This window comes from Taudactylus pleione, unplaced genomic scaffold, assembly GCF_031769625.1.
Source record: "Taudactylus pleione unplaced genomic scaffold, aTauple2 ptg000044l, whole genome shotgun sequence".
NCBI classification, from domain to species: Eukaryota; Metazoa; Chordata; class Amphibia; order Anura; family Myobatrachidae; genus Taudactylus; species Taudactylus pleione.
The window spans coordinates 1,462,792-1,482,740 of record NW_028284446.1 but is presented as its reverse complement, the minus strand read 5'-3'; positions in this window follow the sequence as shown (position 1 = coordinate 1,482,740).

Below are 19,949 nucleotides of genomic sequence, written 5' to 3'. Positions count from 1 at the left end.
CAACATCTCCACTTCTAAAAACCCTCACTTTAGTAATATACCCCTCGATGTATAGGTCCAAAAGTAGACTGTGTAAAAGTCCTACAGTTTAGAAGAGCAATCACCTACACTCCCCTAATGGGATTATTCTTACTGAAACTTTGTATGTATAAGACAATTCAATTGTATTAAATATTACAACAGATGCACTCACAAATTATTAAGAAATCACAGCAAACAAAACAACATGATAAACAATCCTTTAGAGCCGTAAATAGGGCTGTGCGACATGTGCTATTGCACAGGGCACCGCAGGACAGGGGCAGCTGCTTGGACCTGTCAATTTTCTATGTATAATAATTTTTACTTGTAGCTTCTTTTTCCTTTATCCTTGGCATCCTCCCTGGCCAACTCCCCCTCCACACCTCCCCAAGCATCTTCAGTCACTTCCTCTTTTATTTAACAAACACATTTTAAAAAACTGTGGGACTCACACCTATAGCCTATCAAATGGCAGTCAGACACCTTACACATGGAGCTATTTGCCCCACAATTTCTGATGGCAGCTGGGCCTGAACACAGCCACCGATTTCCGACCCAGGTGTTACCAGCTAACCTCAGGTACCTTTGCCGGTGAGTTCAGCAGCCGGTGCAGGGTGCATACACGGATTCCCCTCTACTGATACTTGCTGCATATATACTACAAGTAGCACTCTTTCTATACCTTACTGTTAGTCGGGGATTTATACTGGCAGCTTCAGGCTTGTGCACGGCTGTTCTGTTGGACAAATGCTGCTGCATGCGTCTTATGTCCCTGTTCTAAAAATAGGGGGGTGGGGCGCCAATGCTCTTTCTGGCCCAGGGCACCAAAAAGTCTAGTTACGGCTCTGCAACCCTTCTCCCTATTATGTCCAAAATACCAACCAAGGGGCATATTCAATTAGATGCAAAAAGTCCCATACTTTTCGCATGCCGGACTTTTCGCCAACATCGCTGGTTTTCCATGCAAAAAAGTATCGCGCGCGTCCCTGCTTTTCACCGTATTCAATTCCAATGATGCGGAAATGTGACCCGGTGAAACGCAAACTGGTGAAAAGTGCTGTCAGTTTTGGGGAAATCAACCTGACACCCCCCAAAAGATTCACTAACATTAGGGATCATGGTAGATGCCCCCGAATAGCCCTGCTGAAGCTATTTGGGGTACTTAAATGCTCTCATTAGCTGGTAAATTGTGTCTTTGCTTAAGTGGTGAAGAATAGCATTTAGCAGATTTTTGGGATATAGGGAGGGTGGGGGTTTGGGAGTGGATGTGGGTGGGATTTTGGGAGGGAGGAGGGATTTAGGGATGGCGGGGGTTTGGGAGTGGGAGGGAGGAGGTAGGGGTTAGGGAGTGGAAGGGACTTAAGGAGGGAGGGAGGAGGGAGGGATGGAAAATATGGGTGTGGGAGGGATTTAGAGCGGGTTTGGGAGTGGGGATGGGAGGGATTTAGGAAGGGTGTGGGTTTTGGAGTGGAGGTGGGTGAAATTGAGGGAGGGTGGGGGTTAGGCAGTGGGGGTGGTAGGGATTTAGATAGGGAGGAAGGGAGGAGGGTGGGGATTAGGGAGGGAGTGTGGAAGGTAGGGTGGGGCAGATGGTGGGAGGGAAAGTGGGTGGAAGGGAATGTGGCAGGTAGAGTGGGAGGGAGGGAAGAGGGAGGATGGGTGGGAAGAGAGTGAGAGGGAGGATGGGGGTTAAAGGGTGGGATGACAGAGGGTGGGAGGGATTTAGGAAGGGTGGGAGTGTGAGAGGGGGGATAGTGGGCAGATGGGCGTGTGGGTGGAAGAGATGGAGGGAGAGTGAGAGATAGTGTAGGAGCATGGGTGGGTAGGATGGTGGGAGTGTGGGAGGGGGGGAAAGGGCAGGAAGGAGGGGTGTGTTTTTGGGGTTTTAGGGATGGATGAAGTATAGAAAAGAGTGGGCAGGAGGGATTTAGGGATGGATAGTGGGATGGTGAATGGATGGATGATCCCAGAAAGAAAACACTAATAATGAACTGGATGACAAAGTTAAAAAAACATTAACTGCAATAAAAATATCATAGTAACATTAATTGCTAAAAAGCAGTCAGTGACCAGCTGCATCTTCAGCTGTGACATCTTACAGTGTAAGGTAAGCTTACTGTATGTTAACTTAAATGTCATGTGAAAATAATATTGAATGGGTAGATATAGATACTGTAGAACATGGACGGCCACACTAAAGCCTGACTGCTATAATCCAGCCTACTACCTGAATTCAGCATCTTTCTCTGGAGGCTGCTTAATCCTGGTGTATGGGAACTGCAGTGGGTGAGGTTCCAGCAACATCACTTTGAGTGCGTCACCGCCAGACCAGTGGCGGATTCAGCAGGGGGGCGATGGGAGCGATCGCCCCCCCCCCCCCTAGCACAGCCCGTCTTCGGCTCGATTATTTCACTCTGCATCCATTCCTGACCTGCACTGAATTGGTTAAGGCGGTCCGTCATTTCCCTTCCTCTTATCTGTACATCTTCTGCTTTGATGTGAGCATTTCAAGCCGATCCCTCAGCCGTGCAATGTGATCTGGAGGTGGGGGGGGTCGGTTGCCTGAAAGAGCTGCAGTATCAGGAAAGTTATTCCTGAATCCTACATGCAGCCAGCTCCCAGCCTTGATCAGGTCTAAGGGCATACAGCTTACATACGAGCCAGGGGAGTGCGGGGGATGCTAAAAGTTCCATTCAAGGAGCTCCGAGCTACAGTTACTGTAGCAGAGATGGCATGTAGTCAGGGGGATTTCTAGAGAGGAGGGGGCCTGTGTGCAGTCTCTGACACGGGCCCCCTCCTCTCTGTCCGGCAGCGCGCTGAGAGTTGTGCTCGGCCAGCACTGGAGTTATATACTCTGGGCACTAGAGTGCGCCAAGAGTCTATAGAGTATGCACAGATCACCGGGAAAAAGGCCACAGCAGCCATTTTCCCTGTACTTCGCATGCGCAAACGATGGAAAAATGGCTGTGGAGGTCATTGTCCAGTTGTTTTTACAGTGCCGGACCCCCGCGCCGCTGTGGGACTCCGGAGAGGTAAGTAATACTATGGGTGCAGGGTGTGCGGCGCAGGGCCCCCCTCCACCCAGGGGCCCGTGTGCCCCACACACCCTGCACCCATTATAGATACGCCCCTGCATGTAGTAGCAGCTAGCAGCAGCATGTATCACACTGTACTCTCCACATTACACCCTTGCACTGCACACCAGACAGCATGTACCCTCTGCCTCACCTAAGTAAGTGACCATACATCTGCGCACCTGCCGGGGCTGGCACCTGGCTTACTGTTAGCAGGGTCTGGTGAGGGGTCCCCCGGGCATTGTGCATGGAAAACTTCTTGCACGGGGCTGGAGGGGAGATGGCAACGGCTGTGCCAGTGCCAGGCAGCTCTGCTTTTTATCATTGGGCCTTATTCATCACGGATGACGATGCAATTGCAATAGCTCACGCAGTTCTGCTGCGAAAATTTGCTAATGACTGTGTTCACACTACCGTCGCATCCCAATATAAAGACGCCCAATTCCCCTGTCTCACAACCGTAATACCTAGTAAGTCTGCAAAACCATCAGTACCATCAAGTAACATCAGAGCCTCACGCACAACTACACAAGGTCAGACTTTGCTCGGAAATTGCTAACATTCTGGTACGAAGTGAAAGCCCAGGCTGCGTATGCTGCATGCCCCTGTAACGCTGTTCAAACACACTGGCACGCCTGCGTTTTGCCGACCAGCCCCCGTCACCACCCCCAATGGTCACTTCCTGTCAATTACTCTGTGATGGGTCTGTGTGATGTCTGCAATCGCAGTGGTGCCTTCGCGCACGCGCACTGCGATGCATGTAATCGCATCTGCGCAGGGTTGTCTTAACAGCAGTGTGGGCCCTGGGCAAAGCAATGCACTGGGGCCCCTACCCACCCATTCTCGGGAAAAAAATGTAAATGGTCAATAGTACTAGTCACTGGGGGGGTATGGGGTGGGGGAGGTTAGATCAGAATACAGGTCACCGGCGGCCGGCTTATAAAAATATCACATATTTACCAACTGGCCGCCACTACAGGGGGGCATACTTGCCTACTTTTGAAAAAGCATTTCAGGGAGATTGTGAAAGCAGCACCTATGAGCGCGGCGGTAAAGTGGACGTGTACTGCTACATCTGAGAGAGGTGTCATAAAATTTATTTCAATCGACATGTAAATGAGCCCCAAAGCAGTTAGTAAGATCTACTTGTTGATGAAAACACTCTGATACTTCTCAGACAATACATGTAGCCATAGGGATCATTGTGCCTTATAACCAATGCAGGGAAATTATACTAATGAACCCATTTGAATGTATATATCTCTGTTTTTTCTTTTATATAACCATGTCATAATGGGGGTAAGGTGAAATGAGGGAGATTGGTAGACTCTTCAGGGAGACAGGGAGATTGCTACTATTTCAGGGAGTCTCCCTGACAATGAGGGAGAGTTGGCAAGTATGCAGGGGGGTGGGTTGGCCCTTACAAGCTTCGGGCCCTTGGGCAACTGCCCAACAAGCCCAATGGAAGAGATGGCCCTGCATCTGCGGTCCTTGCTGAATCAGTCCCATTGTTCCCTACTGTACACTGTTGCTTTGTAATGTTTGTATGGAGGCATTTAGCATTGTATATGTACGCAGAGTGAATACATAAACATATATAAAATATATATAATTTGGAATAATCCAAGTGACCAGAAAGAGGAGTTGTCAGGACAGAAAAAAAGAGGAGTCACATTAATTATTAAATCGTCCCCGCCTCCTAAAAAAAACAGTCTAGATCCGCCCCTGCACCGGACTGGCCCCGTCTGCTACTTTGCCTATAACTACCCTCTTCTGAACAATCCTTCAGGCTGCAGGTATAAATGAAGTGATGTGTGCTTGACAACTTTAAAGTAGTATCTTAGTTAGTGAGGCCATGAGTAGGAAAGAATTGAATATATCTGCCTTATGAACATAGCCGCTGCTTATGTATATTAATTTCACTATTTTATTTAGCAGCTGTAAATTGTATTTTTTATTTTTCAGTTAACTGTGATCTACAGTACTGTATGAACTAACTGCACATCACACACATCATGAATGAGGTCCAAGTCACAACTCCACTGTTCACATGAAGACAGCATCTCATCATAGTGTGTAAACTTAGTAAAAATATGTTTATTTCAAGATACAGATAAGTCCACCTACATCTAGCCTCAATACGTCACACAGTGCGACTTGCATGGTATTAGTAAGGCGCCAAGTCCTGTGCTACTCTGCTAGCGTCAGGCATCTCTTTTGCCACAAATGCGTCTAAGGCCCGTATTTAATTTGTTTCGCACCAGCGATACTTTTCCGCCTGGCGGACGTTTCGCCTATATCTCGTGTTTTGGGTGCGGAAACTTTTCGCACGTGTCCCCGTGATACCCCGTATTCAATATGAAAGTACGCGAAAATGGCACCCGGCGATACTTGAACAGGTGGAAAGTCCTCTCCAAAATGGGGTAATCAGCCTGGCAACCGCCAAAAGATTCATTGACATGGGGGATCACTATGGCTACCGCCAGAATTGGCCTGCTGAAGGTATTTGGTGTATTTAAGTGGTCTCAATAGGCGCTGTTTTGCGTATTTGCATAAGTGGTGAAGAATAGCATTTTGTTTTATTTTTTGGAGAAAATAACTAGTCCCAGCAAATTTGGGGTACATGAAAATGGGGGGGTAGCATCTTTTAAAATTGCTAAAGTATAGTTTACAAAAATGGGAAAATTCCACCTTCCGCAAGCACCTGCAATCAAAAAAACACCTGGGCCATACTTGGGGGGCCCCTTGAATCTATTTCACTAGTTTTTAACTTTGTCCCCATATTTGTTTTATTTACCCCCAAAATGAAAGCAAGTTTTGGGGGTGTCCTTAAGTCTTTTTTAATAATTTTTTGAAGCAGTTTTTTCTTTGGGGAAATGTCTTAAGGCTGCACGGGGGTTCCCGCAAAGTTGCACCCCAAGACCCCAATTCTGCAGTTTTTTCTGCCTGCTATTCATAGGCAAAATTTTCCGCCGGGTACTTTGCATTGACTTTCCACCTATGCGAAAAGTCACTGAAATTGAATACGCCGAAAAGTTTCTGCCTGGCGAAATTACGTCACCTGCGATACTTTTTCGCCGAAACTGACTTTTTGCCTCAAATTGAATACGGGCCTATGCCGCGATGCGATGCGACTATGGAGCACCAGCAGACTGTGCTGATTAATTTGATATGTGACTCTTGTATATCTGTGTGCACCTGAGTCTGTATATGAAGCACAATGGTGGAACATTGAATTAAAAAGCTGCGACCGCTACATTATAGCACTTCGTATACAGTTTTAGAGACTCAGTTGCACACAGATATACAAGTGTCGCATATCAAATGAATCAGCACAGTCTGTTGGTGCGCACGCATTTTCGGCAAACAAAGATGCAAAAAAGATGCCTGGCAGTAGCAGAGTCTCATAGGATATGGTGCACCACGAGGGGCTTGCTTAGCGCGACTGCAGAAAAGATGTGTAAAGACACATCTATAGTTTTATTAGTTTTAGTGTTTGTTGGGATAATATTTTCCCAGCAGGGACCTTTCTTTACCTACTGTAATTTCTTAGAGGCAAACTGTAAAAAAAAAATGTTTTGGGGCCCTCCAAACAAAAACATTTTCCTAATATGCCACTCAAAAAAAAAGTTTAGATACCTCTGTTAGATAGATAGATAGATAGATAGATAGATAGATAGATAGATAGATAGACAGACAAATAGATGGTGAACATATAAATAAAAACATTTCAATTTTAAAATGCTATTTGAATTATATCACTTCAGTAGGATGATCATGTGACAGTCTTAGGCCGTCATTCAGAGCCGCTCGTTAACAGCAGTACGCTCAGTTGCGTTCCGATATTGACTTACTGCGCATGCGTCGGTGTTACACTGCGCATTTGCGTACGGCAGATTGCGAGCTTATTTTGTCTCGTTCGTCAAATAGCGTACAGGAAGTGACATGTCAAATGTGATTGACAGAACAGGGCGTTTTTGGGTGTTGACGGGGGAGGAGATGGAAAAACGCAGGCGTGGCGAGGCGTTTTTGGGGCGTACATACATTAACAAATGCGAACGTCAAATGTGTTCGTACCAACTCATACGTCACTGGATGATCCTCTTTCCCTTCAAAATGCTCGCACAGCTTAGGGGCTGGATAACTCGACCACAGTGGCGATGGCCTTCTCCTCCGTCCCGGCACTCCACGATGTAGCATCGATTAATCACGGCTTGTCAGAAAATCAATTAGTGTTGGATTGAAAACCGGCTTGGTATGTGTTTGGAAAGCAGTTTTTTTGGATAGCACAAAACCGAACGCAGGTGGAAATCATAGCTGCTGATGTCTGGATTACACAATCAATTAGCGTACATTTGTGGGGGTGTATTTTGGCCGCAATGTGTTCTTTTTGGACTATTGTAACAATAATGTCATCATGTTTAGGTTTGGTGCCTCATTTTGTGTTTGCAAGGTGATTTTTCCTCCTTAGGTAATGTTTTAAACGTTCCTTAACGAGCCCTTTTTTTCCAATGTGTAATTTTTTAGGTTGAACGTTGTTGGCTTGTGGGCCCGGATTAAATGTAACCCATTTTTACAATAATGTCAGAATACAAAGTCGTACATTTGATGTAAATTTATTGGTATCCCCAAAAAAATTAATGCACATATTTAACACAAACATTTTTGGCAGTGTTCATTCCACAATATTTATTAATTGTGCAAACAATAAATTGTTGTTAAACGTAAATGCAAAAATTAAAAACAATTCACAAGAAAGGAGAGGGAAGTTTTGGGCAGAAAGGAATATGAGGCAAGCACAGAAGGAGTGTGGGAAAAGAAGCCAATGCTGTCAACGTTTTTTCGGCCGTTTGGCTGGGGGAGGGAGGGCGCCAGACCGGGTCCGGGATGTCATTGGGCTGGCCTGTCCAGAGGCAGATGTTGTGGCCTCTGGACTAGGCACAGGGCTAGGCACATTTGGAGGATTGGCTGATGTTGTGCCAGAGGTGGAGGATCCTGATGTTCCGGCAGGAAGGGAGGTCGGCTCCACCATGTGCTGGCGAACGAGCTGCTCCAGGGCATTGGCGATGCGGATGTTGGCCCTGGTATTTTCCGCCAGGGCCTGACCAATGGTCACGTTGGCCGCAGCATTTTGCTCCAGGGCCTCAGCCACCCGTACCAGACTGGCGTCCATCCTCTGCAGAATCTCTGTATGGAAATCCGATTTAAAATTGAGTTCTGTGAGGAGGGACACTGCCTGCGAGGGGGATTGCCCAGGACTGGCTTCTGCAGGGTCCTCAGCCGGATGTACTGGTTCATCCCCTGCAGAGCCTGCAGAAATTCTGCGGCCAAGGCTCCCCTCTGGAGCAGACTCATCCGCCTGTGTCTCTGTTGGAAAAATGAGAAAAGAGTCACATTAGAATCTACATATTGGCACAGTAACATTTCAGAGTTGGTGACATCACAATATTTACCTGGGACAACATGAGGAGCCACAAAGTCTGGCATGTCCGTATCCATGTTGGACACGCCAAACACCTCCACAGGCTGCACACACCCCTGTGCCAGCTCTTCTAAATCAGTCAACTCCAATGACACAGGGGTGGGACCCCCACCTGTCCCCCTTGCATGCCTAGCCCTGTCCGCCAGTTTTTGCTTCAGGCGATATTTGAAGTCGGCCCATCTGTGGGTGAAATTGGAACCATTATCCTTTTGTTTAAAATGGGTTTTGGTTTTAGGGGGGGCAAGTGTTTACTTACCGCCGTTTGACATCCCGGGCTAGACGGACATAATCACCCACCCTATTGACATCAACGGCTACCTCTTCCCACATTCTCCACTTCTGGCTTGCACTCATATTCCTGTCTGCCTGTGGCAGGATGTCCACACACTTCTGAATCAAAACCTCCATCTCCTTTCTTGTGAATTGTGGCTGCCTTTTCTTTTTGGCAGCTTTGCCCGGAATACTGGGCCCAGCAGCCTCTTCCATGTCATCCTCCTCACCTATTTGTGTAATTTTGGAGAATTCTCAACTTCACAACTTGCACAATATTATGTTTCTAATTAATCATTGAGTCAAAATGCCTGAAATACTTACCACCAGACTGTTGTCCATTGTTTCCCTGGTCTGTAGCCATGTCTGAGCTCCAAACAAGAAATACACCAGAATGTTTGTTTTGGCTCGTGATGTATTTATACATGCGACCTTATTTTTCGGCCGCATCATTGATTGTGTGTTCCTATGATCCCTCCTTAATTTGTGCGGGAAACTAAACACTATTTATGGCTTGGGGCGTCTCGAGTCGAGGTGGCGTTTTTTGAATGTTGGAGGTTACGTTGGTTGGAGTTGATTGTTGGCTGGTGTAGGAGTTTGCGTTGTTGGAAGTAGTTTTTTTGGATATATTCGTTTTTTTAGTTCCGTTCGCTTTTTTTCGTTTCTAATTTTTTTGGGCATTTCCAGCTTTGGGAAGTTTTGGGAAGTCAAACTTTGGTACAATTTGTGTCTCCTTCTGTTTAAGATTTTTCTAACTTTTTTTTGGCGTCATTTCATCTCTCTTAGGTTTTATTTTGGCTCTGCCCCAAAGACCTTTTGATCCGGATTCTTATATATTATCTCTTGGTAAGTTCATTTGTTAAATTGTTTTGTAAATGTTCTTGTTTGTCTTTACGCAACTTTGGTTGGCCTTACACATGTAACCTTTGATTTTCAAATTCCGAAATCTGTGTTTTTTTTTTTGTTTTTAGCTGCGTTTTTATAACTTGTATTTGCGAACTAATTAGCGCATTTTTATTACTTTCTATTGTGACTTGCATTTGCGAACTAATTAGCGCATTTTTATTACTTTCTATTGTGACTTGTATTTGCGAACTAATTAGCGCATTTTTATTACTTTCTATTGTGACTTGTATTTGCGAACTAATTAGCGCATTTTTATTACTTTCTATTGTGACTTGTATTTGCGAACTAATTAGCGCATTTTTAATACTTTCTATTGTGACTTGTATTTGCAAACTAATTAGCGCATTTTTAATACTTTCTATTGTGACTTGTATTTGCGAACTAATTAGCGCATTTTTATTACTTTCTATTGTGACTTGTATTTGCGAACTAATTAGCGCATTTTTAATACTTTCTATTGTGACTTGTATTTGCGAACTAATTAGCGCATTTTTAATACTTTCTATTGTGACTTGTATTTGCGAACTAATTAGCGCTTTGTGAAATGCTTATTCATTCGTTAAAATTGTTTGTGTTTTCTCTTTTGCATTTGTTGCTTACATTTGGCCTCAATTTGACGTAGTGTGCGCAATGTCGTTTTGCTCTTTGCCCAAATGTGTGTTTCTCCCCTTTTATGTTTTGTCTTGCTTACATTTTTGAAACAGAAATGGCCAGCATAAAATTATGTATATTTATGTTGTGATTATTTCCAGTTTGCACATATCATGACAATACCCCGGAATGTAAGCATCAATGGATGGTATCTTCCAGCTAAGTAAAAAATTTTATTTTTGGGGGGGTTAAAAAGCCTGACATTCAAATCTTGCCATTTCAGGTTGATATGGGTCGGATTGTTCTGGCCATGCTCCCGGAAGCCGACCAACCTCAATCTCGTCCCAGGCGTAGGCATCGTAGGCGTGCAAGGCCCCAGATATTTCGAACACATGTCACCCTTTTTGGAATGCCCGATGATGAGGTTTTAAGACGCTACCGTCTTCCTCCCAAAATCATCATAGACACTCTCTCATTAATAGAGAGTGATCTTGAGCGGCAAATTGACAGTCCTACAGCAATACCACCACTTACGTAATTTATGGCAGTGTTACATTTCTGTGCCTCAGGATCGTTCCAAACAACGGTGGGAATAGTGGCGGGCATATCACAATCCTCCTTTTCCCGGATCCTGAGGGCAGTGATGGAGGCACTTTTCAAGCACCTCCATCATTTTATTCAAATGCCTTTGGATATGGGTGCCCTTAGTGTGGCCAAGGCCAATTTTTACCAAATAGCTGGCTTCCCACACATCATAGGGGTTGTGGATGGTACTCACATACCACTTCAGCCTCCAGCACGGCTGGAGGCAATATTTAGAAACCGGAAACACTATCACTCCCTCAATGTAATGGTGGTATGTGATGCCTCCCTCCAGATCCTGTCCCTGAATGCAAAATTACCAGGAAGTGCACATGACTCCTTCGTCATCCGGCAATCAGGGATATGGCACAAATTAACCAACCTACAAGCTGGTGATGCGTGGCTTCTGGGTAAGTGGAGACCTTTAGTACATAACAATGTTAAGCTTCATACAGAGTGATCCTGATGTTGTCTATTCTTTTTCACAGGAGACAGTGGCTACCCTTGCACGCCCTGGCTGCTCACTCCTTATTTGGCTCCCACACCAGGGCCACAGTGAGTATAATTCTGTACTTACAGCCACCAGGCAAGTGGTGGAGCACTGTATCGGCCTTTTAAAAGGCCGATTCAGATGCCTCCACCGTTCTGGTGGCGAGCTCATGTATTTGCCGGATATGGTTTCGAAAATTGTGGTCCTGTGTGGGATATTTCACAACATCGCCATAAGGAGTGGTGTCCCAATGCAGCCAGAGGATGCCTTACCTGAGGATGGCCCCCCCAAGGTTGGTCGGAGGTCAGTATGTGGGGGGGCCATATGCGATGATGTGGTGGCCAGATTTTTTAGGTAATTATTGTCAAAACAACATTGTTTATACCCAATGTGGTAGGGTTTGTTTGAGAACATCTAATTAATTTTTTTTATTTTCTCCATCTTCTGTTTTTTCACATAATCTTTGGCACTCCAACGATGACTACTTCCTGCTACCCTTAAAAAACCTGTATGTGGACATTTTGGGGATATATTATGGAACCCATATTGCACCGCCATATTTGTAGAATCATGTTGGCATGGTCCTTCGTCAACCAGTTCTTGATTTGTTGTTTTTTTATTTGGTTTTGTTGGTATGTGTTGTATTTGTGATTATCACTGTGTGTTTTGTTTGTGAGTGACCACTTTGATTTTTCAGTTATGTTGTGAATAAATGTTTAGAGAGTGAAATTTTATACCTTTTTTGGGACGTTACAAGCAAGTGTAACCAGGTTCACACACGTTACATTTGACTAAGGGGTAATCCAGTACTGACGCCAGTTGAGCTAAAATGTAATATGTTTTCAGGGTCCAAACCAACACCCAAAGGAATCCTGTACAATCATTTGGCTTCGTAATATTGGCCTAAGCAGCTTGCACCCCAACTAGGAACCTGTAAAATGTACTAATATCTAATTGTGACTACACCAAAAAAGGGAAATGAGATTGTTACTGTTAGGTGTTTCTTGTGGCTGTTTTACATAAAAATACAACACACAATCTTAGTGACAAAAATTGCTAATCCTTGCAGGAACAGTCTACTTATGTCAGGGTAAACAATCTCTGATTTTGAAATAACGAATGAGCCAGAACGTTACTTCGAAAATAACACTTTATTTATAAATGGGCAAAAAACAAAAAAAACTAGTCCCTAAGGAGGACCGACATATGGTCAAGGACCACCAGCAGACCGATGATATTGTGGCGCATCCGGCCCACACAGGCGGCTAATTCTGCCCGACGCCTCTGTTCCTCTGTGGGTGAGAAAAGTGTGGGGATTAATACAACAATAATGAAACCACATTAAAAAACAAACCAAAACCAAAACCCCAAAACCCCCCCCCCAAAAAAAACAAACCATAATTACACCATTAAAACACATCAACCAAAAATGGTGTAGGCCAAAAATACAAGGCCAATGTACAAATTCCGACAGGTGTGATATGTGTATGTTGAAATCAGCAGTAACAGGTAAAGGCAATCTGAAAAATCCCCAAAAGTCTAGCAAAAAACCCCAAAAAAAGGAATGACACATGATTACATACAAACAGTTTGTGTGGAACAAAAAGCCCAAAGAAAAACATACCGGAAGATAAAACGGCAGCTCCGGAAGGCCCTCCCTCGTCCTCCTCGGAGGTGCCTCCATTCCCCAACGATCGGGGCGGGATAATTACCGATTCCGGGGAGGGGGTAATTCGAAGAGGGGTGGTTGGAGGAGAGGGGGAATTGGGACGGAGGGGAAGGAGCCCCGAAATTTCAGCCAGAGGGTCTTGGAAGGCTGGGGAGGAGTGGGGAATAGGGGAATTTGTGGTTGTGGAGTGTTGGCTGGGGGTTGGGGAGAGTGGCCGTGAGCGCCGTCTGGGCTGACGATGATGGCGTAGTCTTCGCTGGGCCCCTAAAAGATGTGAAACTAATTGTGGTTAGTTTCAACACAAATCCGCGAAAAACACCATTTTCTAATCCCCCCCCCCAAAAAAAAAAACCATACAGATATGAGTACAATGAATAAATATGAACTACAGGGAAAACATGGCCATGCAGATATGAGTACAATGAATAAATATGAACTACATGGAAAACATGGCTATGCAGATATGAGTACAATGAATAAATATGAACTACATGGAAAACATGGCCATGCAGATATGAGTACAATGAATAAATATGAACTACATGGAAAACATGGCCATGCAGATATGAGTACAATGAATAAATATGAACTACATGGAAAACATGGCCATGCAGATATGAGTACAATGAATAAATATGAACTACATGGAAAACATGGCCATGCAGATATGAGTACAATGAATAAATATGAACTACATGGAAAACATGGCCATGCAGATATAAGTACAATGAATAAATATGAACTACATGGAAAACATGGCCATGCAGATATGAGTATAATGAATAAATATGAAATACAGGGAAAACATGCACACGCAGTTAGGGCCACAAAGACAAACATGAAAACCACAGTCCATAAAACTTACTTTCGGCGATCTGCATGCGAAAGCATGCCAGCAAGCGGGGCGTCCGCCGTTGCAGGTCCGACCACCTGCGCTCCAGCTGCCCGATCTGGCGACGTGAGCCGAAGGAGCGCAGGAGGGCCGCGTACCTTCACATATACGGAACGCTTTTCGCGGTTGGTGATGGGTGGAGGCTGGCTGGTGATCCGCCTATCCATGACCTCCGTTAGCACCAGCAGCTCGCGCCTGGTGAATGCGGAGGCTCTCATGATGGCAATGGTGTATTTGTGAAAATTCATTTTTAATAAAGTGCCCAAAAATTTTTTGATTGGCTAATGTATTTGGGTAATTAACAGGACCAATTCTATTGGTTAGTGTATGAGTCATGTGTTCGACAGGGCCAGAAATCTCTTGAGACTTATGATAGGCTTGATGCAGTGACATGCGTAAGCAAATTTAAATAAAGAAATGAACTCCGGGAAATATGCGGGTAGAAAAACAAATAGAACAATTGTTTAATTGGGGCTAACATGTATTTTGACAATTAAAAGCGAATGTTTAAGACGTACGTATTCTGCGGGTAAACACAAACATGGACATGAATAAAGTTTATTGCATTGTGTTAAAAAAAACCAAAAAAAACAATTAAGCTAATTGATATATTGATTGGCATGATACGATTGAGGGAGGTAGGCAGAATAAATGAGCAGTTAATCGAAATCTGACAGTCCAACTTCCGGGTAGTACTTGTGCGTGCGTTCCCTTCAAGCCACTTCGGGGATGTACGCTCGCTATTTGGCACGCTCGTTAGTTAGAGGAGGGGTCGTTTGAGTTTGGGGAGGATGTTTGGCTGCAAGCGAAAATACGAGCGAGTGCTTGAATTTAAATATTTTTTTACGTACGCCGAACGTACGAACGGCCACTTGCGTCCGGGTCTGAATGAGGGTCTTAGATCCATAACTGCCATTGTGTCAGCCTTTCTTTGTTGAGTCATTGCTTGCTAGGCTGGTCATGTGACAGGGTTACATCATAAACAGCCAATGTGATGTCAGATTTGGTTTAAAAGTCACTGCTTTGGATAAATGCAGTCAGTTGGGGGGGAGGGAGGGCAGAGCGAGGATGGGTGGGTGGGAGGAAGGGGGAGGGTGGGGGTTAGGGAGTGAGGATGGGAGGGATTAAGGGGCCCATTTATCAAAGTGAATTTGAGGTAAATTTCCCGAAAACACATGTTTTCGGGGGTTTACCTCAAATACTTAGTATCCCCCGGATGTATGAAGGAGGGACCACAGCAGCTATCTCCGATACCTGCAGCGATCCCTCCATTGCCGCCGGCAGCCGCATCCCCCATAGGTTTCTATGGGGAATGCGATGCTGCAAAATGTATCAATATCGGGAATGCAAAGCATTCCCGATATTGGACCCAGCAGCTAAATATAGCATTAGCCGCTGTAGTCTATGTGGACTCACCGCATATCAGCCGGCGGAGGGATCTGCCAGATCCCTCCGCCGGCAATGGGCGACGCTCATGTGCAGTCCGCGGGACTGCGCATGCGCAGAAGCCCCGACTGCCCTCCGGAGACATCGCAGGGACGGGCTCTTTTCGGAGCCGGTCTCCCTGCATGTCCCGGATAATACATCCGGCAGATAGGATCGCATTTTTTAATGCGATCATGGGCGGTTCTGCATGCCCTGATCGCATTGCAAAATGCGATCATTAATAAATGGGCCCCTTAGGGAGGGAGGTTGGGCGTTAGGGAGTGGGAGGGATGAGGGAGGGAGGGGGTTTGGGAGTGGATGTGGGTGGGATTTTGGGAGGGAGGAAGGATTTAGGGGGGAGGTAGGAAGGGAGAAGGCGGGTGGGGGTTTGGAAGTGGTGGTGTTTTCCCTGCTCCATTCGGAGCAGAGAGACAAGTACGCATGTGTGACTTACAGGTCACGCATGCACATAAGAGCCCCGACATCCGGCGGAAGGAGCCGGACAGGGGCTGAGGGATTCGAAAGGATCCCTTTTTGTAACCTGGAACTACCTCTGTTTTAGTTTGTCTCTCTCAGGGGCCCCCATTTACCAATGAACGTACATACCAGCGGAATTTTTCATTTAGTAACACTGTGATTAACTGGCATTTACCTGCACCCATTATAAATACGCCCCTGGTTACCCCTCGGACGAGGTCCTATGCTGTGCTGCTGGCAACGGGGTTCCAGTGTTATGCACATGCAGGACAGTCCGTCTGCGCATGTGCATGACACAGAGACTCGGCAGTGCCTGGAAGGCTTCACCGAAGCCGGACAGGCACCGACGGGTCTCCATTGCAGGCAATGGGGACCGCATTGCTCTCACCATCTAAAAGATATAAAAGATTGCGAGAGCGATGCTGTGACAATCTTAGATTACCGCTGTTTGTTAAATGCAGAAACAAGAACATAACCTCTAGCTTAGTTGGTAAATGGGGGCCAGTGTTTCCTTCATCTGCATTACACTTGTGAGATCTTGCATGCTCACTGTGAGAGCAGGAGGAAGCAGAGGGATTAAATATATCCAAGTTCGTAATCCAGACTATGGGCCTGATTCAGAGCCCTCATAAGCGGCCGCTCGTTCGCTCCGAGCGATGTTTGCCCAACTGCGCATGCGTACGGATCGTTATACGCATGCGCGAACCAGTCAGTGCGGCCGAAATTCATGTGCTCGCAAAATAGCGAATGCCTGATAATTTGAGTGACAGGAGTAGGCGTATGTGGGTGGTAACGGGGGAAGGTGCTTAAAAAAGGGGAGTGGAGATCCGAACGCAGGCGTGCTTAAAGGTCAAAACGGGCATTTTATGGGTGTGCATAATTAAAACAGCAGCGTCATTGACCACGTCACTGGGTTATTTTATAGCCAGAACTGCTCACAAAATTGTGGTAGCAAAAACCAACCCCAAGAATAGCGAGCAGTTCATACCCTGGTCGATGTACTCGATTAATCTAATAAATAGCGGACATGACGTCGGATGCGAGCGGCCAGGGGGCGTAGTTGTCCAAAAAACGACCGCAAGTTTTGTTCGCTCGTTCAGACCTAGAGACGTGAACAGACCGCAAAGAGCAAATGGTTGATTTGAATAGCCACCCCTATTTTCTGGACGAGCGAGCGCTAATTGCGTCCGGCTCTGAATCAGGCCCTATGTTTATAGGAAGAAGCAGGGGTCGGTGGTTTATTGCTGTCTGAAGATGATGCTAGTTCCCGCAGTGAAACTCTGTAAATTTTTTGCCCAAAGAAATCTATTAAGGGGCCAATGGACTACAGTGTGGATACTAGCACAGGAGCTATTTGCGTTCACCCATTCATACATAGGTAGGAAACTTTTACTAAATACAATAATGCAGAAACTATTCTTTCTGCATGTTTAATGAGTGTGGGGTGTTATACATAGGTCCCTTAGTACTTGTCGCTCATTTAATTCTCTTTCTGTGTTTCCTTTACAGTATCTCAGTTGTGATCACGCTATCCTTTTTATTTGAATGTCTATCCTAATGACAATGGCCATGCGCATTGCACAACATTATGGCGTGCACATGACGCAGATGTGTACACACGTGTTTCACCTGCCGCTGTGAAGTTAGTAGGGAAGGTTGGTGAGTGGGCTGGCCAAGGTGGCCCAAGGGGTTGGGGGCATTTTGTTCATCCTGTGTGGGTGCACATGGGGTGTCCTGCTCTCACTGCTCATGTCATAGACAAACATTAGGTACGATTATATAATAGATGATTTAGTGGATGTTTTTACAATATTTTTTTTTTACTCCTTTCATTTGTATGTGAGAATTAATGATATATCTGCTGCATGGTAGCTTTTTTCAATATCAATACAATTGTTAAAAACAACTTTTAACCTAGTTGTGTGTATAAGTATGTACACCTGACGTAAACCCGTTGCTTATGCTAATGCATATATTTTTATATGCAGATTTTTAGACATGGATTTTTAAATGCTTATTCAGCAACTCAGCATCAGCTCCATGGTTGTTAAGTACTTAGCTGGAGAAAGCCAAGGTGATCATAGAATATCTTTTACTATATTCTATCTGTGCTCAGTCCTACACTATGGGCCTGATTCAGACGCAGTACACACAGCAAGTTGCATCTTTGGACGCTGCTGTTGTGTGCAAATATGCTAATGCTGCAGGAAGCGTCTTGTGTTAATACATACCTCCTGCAGGCTTCTGTGTTTTGCTGCTGCATTCGAGGAAGAAGGATCGGAGAGCACATCGGCCATCTGAGTAACCTTCAGGTTTATCAGTAATTCTGCATCTTCTGTGCCAGAAGATGCAGACACTGGTCTCAGCACTTCAGAAAACTGGGGTGACATGCCTCCGTTTTAAGGAACGTCACCCCCTCCGCGCCCCCAAACCTTAGATGGCATTGCATGCAACGACACTTGACCTGTTCTGCACATACGCCAGAATAGGTCTTGAGCATGTGCAGTCCTCCTGCCATTGTGGTTGTACACAGACCATCGGGTTTGTATACAACTCTGCATCAGGCTCTGTATTTGAACAAACAACTCAAGCAAAGGCTGAACAGGCATGTGCATGCATGCGTTTCACAGATATGGCTTTTCTGAAGTGAAGATTATATTCTCAATACTATGCAGAACGTCTGTTACTTTGAAATAAACTATAGAAAAGAGTATTTATTTTTTCCACTGTGTAGGCAGAATGCAGAAATTACATCTTCTTGCTTCAAGCTCAATAATTCTACACTTAATCTGTGCAGAACAAATGCTTTCGTCCAAGTTGTGATTATATGGTAAGCAGCATGATGTCTTAGTGCCTCCTAGTTCTGAAATAGCTTGTTTCAAAATCTTTGTCCTTTCCCCATGGTTAGAGTAATTGCACATTGTGATTAATTGATGAGTAACTCAGAACCATTCACTTTCTCTGAAATATTCCCATGCTTCATAATTTCCATGTGAAAAGAATAACATTGTCCTTGTGTCCTTTTGTCTTAAAGTACCAATGTAAAAAGAAGTGAAATGATGATCTATCATTTCTTATATATACATTACAAATAGAATTTTTATATTCAAAGCCATTTAGGAAGGACAGAAAGTATTATTCTACCTGACCCAGAAATGTTTCATCTAAAAGTGACGTTACAATCTGTCCTTTCGGCCAACTACGATATCATGTTTTCAAATTCTTTAAATCAGCAGCTTGACACCTGCAAAGAAAGATTTGTACAGAGAACCCATTGTATATCTTGAAAATTACATTTGCTAAATTATATGTTGCCTAATGGCAGGAACAGACATTCTGGGAACATATCAGACTTCTCAGGTAAAATTAAAAAAGGCAAAGGAAAATGACATCATTGTAAATGATACTAATAGTATAAAATATACCATGAATATGCTTGGCTCTCATGTTTTGAGACTCACAACCCTGGACATATTTATAATTGGTCATAGACATCTGGTGATGGGTGATTCCAGTTCCAACCAATAGTGCCACTGAGCATTGGCGTAACTTCATCTCAGGGGAATCGGTATGAAATACCGCGGGCCGCACGGCCGGCGGTTCGATTCCCGACAGCGCCTGGCCGACAGATGAGCAGAGCCCGGCAGCGGAAGCCTGACAGCGCTGGAAATCCCGATCGTCGCTAAGGTAAGTATATACTAACCTAACCCCCTAACCCTCCTTAGGGGTGCCTAACCCTAACCTCCCCCCCAAGTGCCTAACCCTAATCCCCCCTCTAAGTGCCTAACCCTAACCCCCACTTCCCCGCTGCCTAAACCTAAGTCCCCCGGGGGGGTGCCTAACCCTCCCGGGGGGGTGTCTAGCCCTAAGTCCCCCCGGGTGCCCTAAACCTAACCCTCCCCCCCCTCGGCTGTCCGCTCGCGGTGCCCGGCATCCCTTCGAACGGGATGCCGGGCACCGGTCTCCCGGTGTCAAGGAAATGTCAGGCATCTACATCTAGACACCCGGCATTTCACCCTCGCTGGGATATGACAGTCGGGAAGCCGGCTGCCGGTTTCCCGATTGTATAC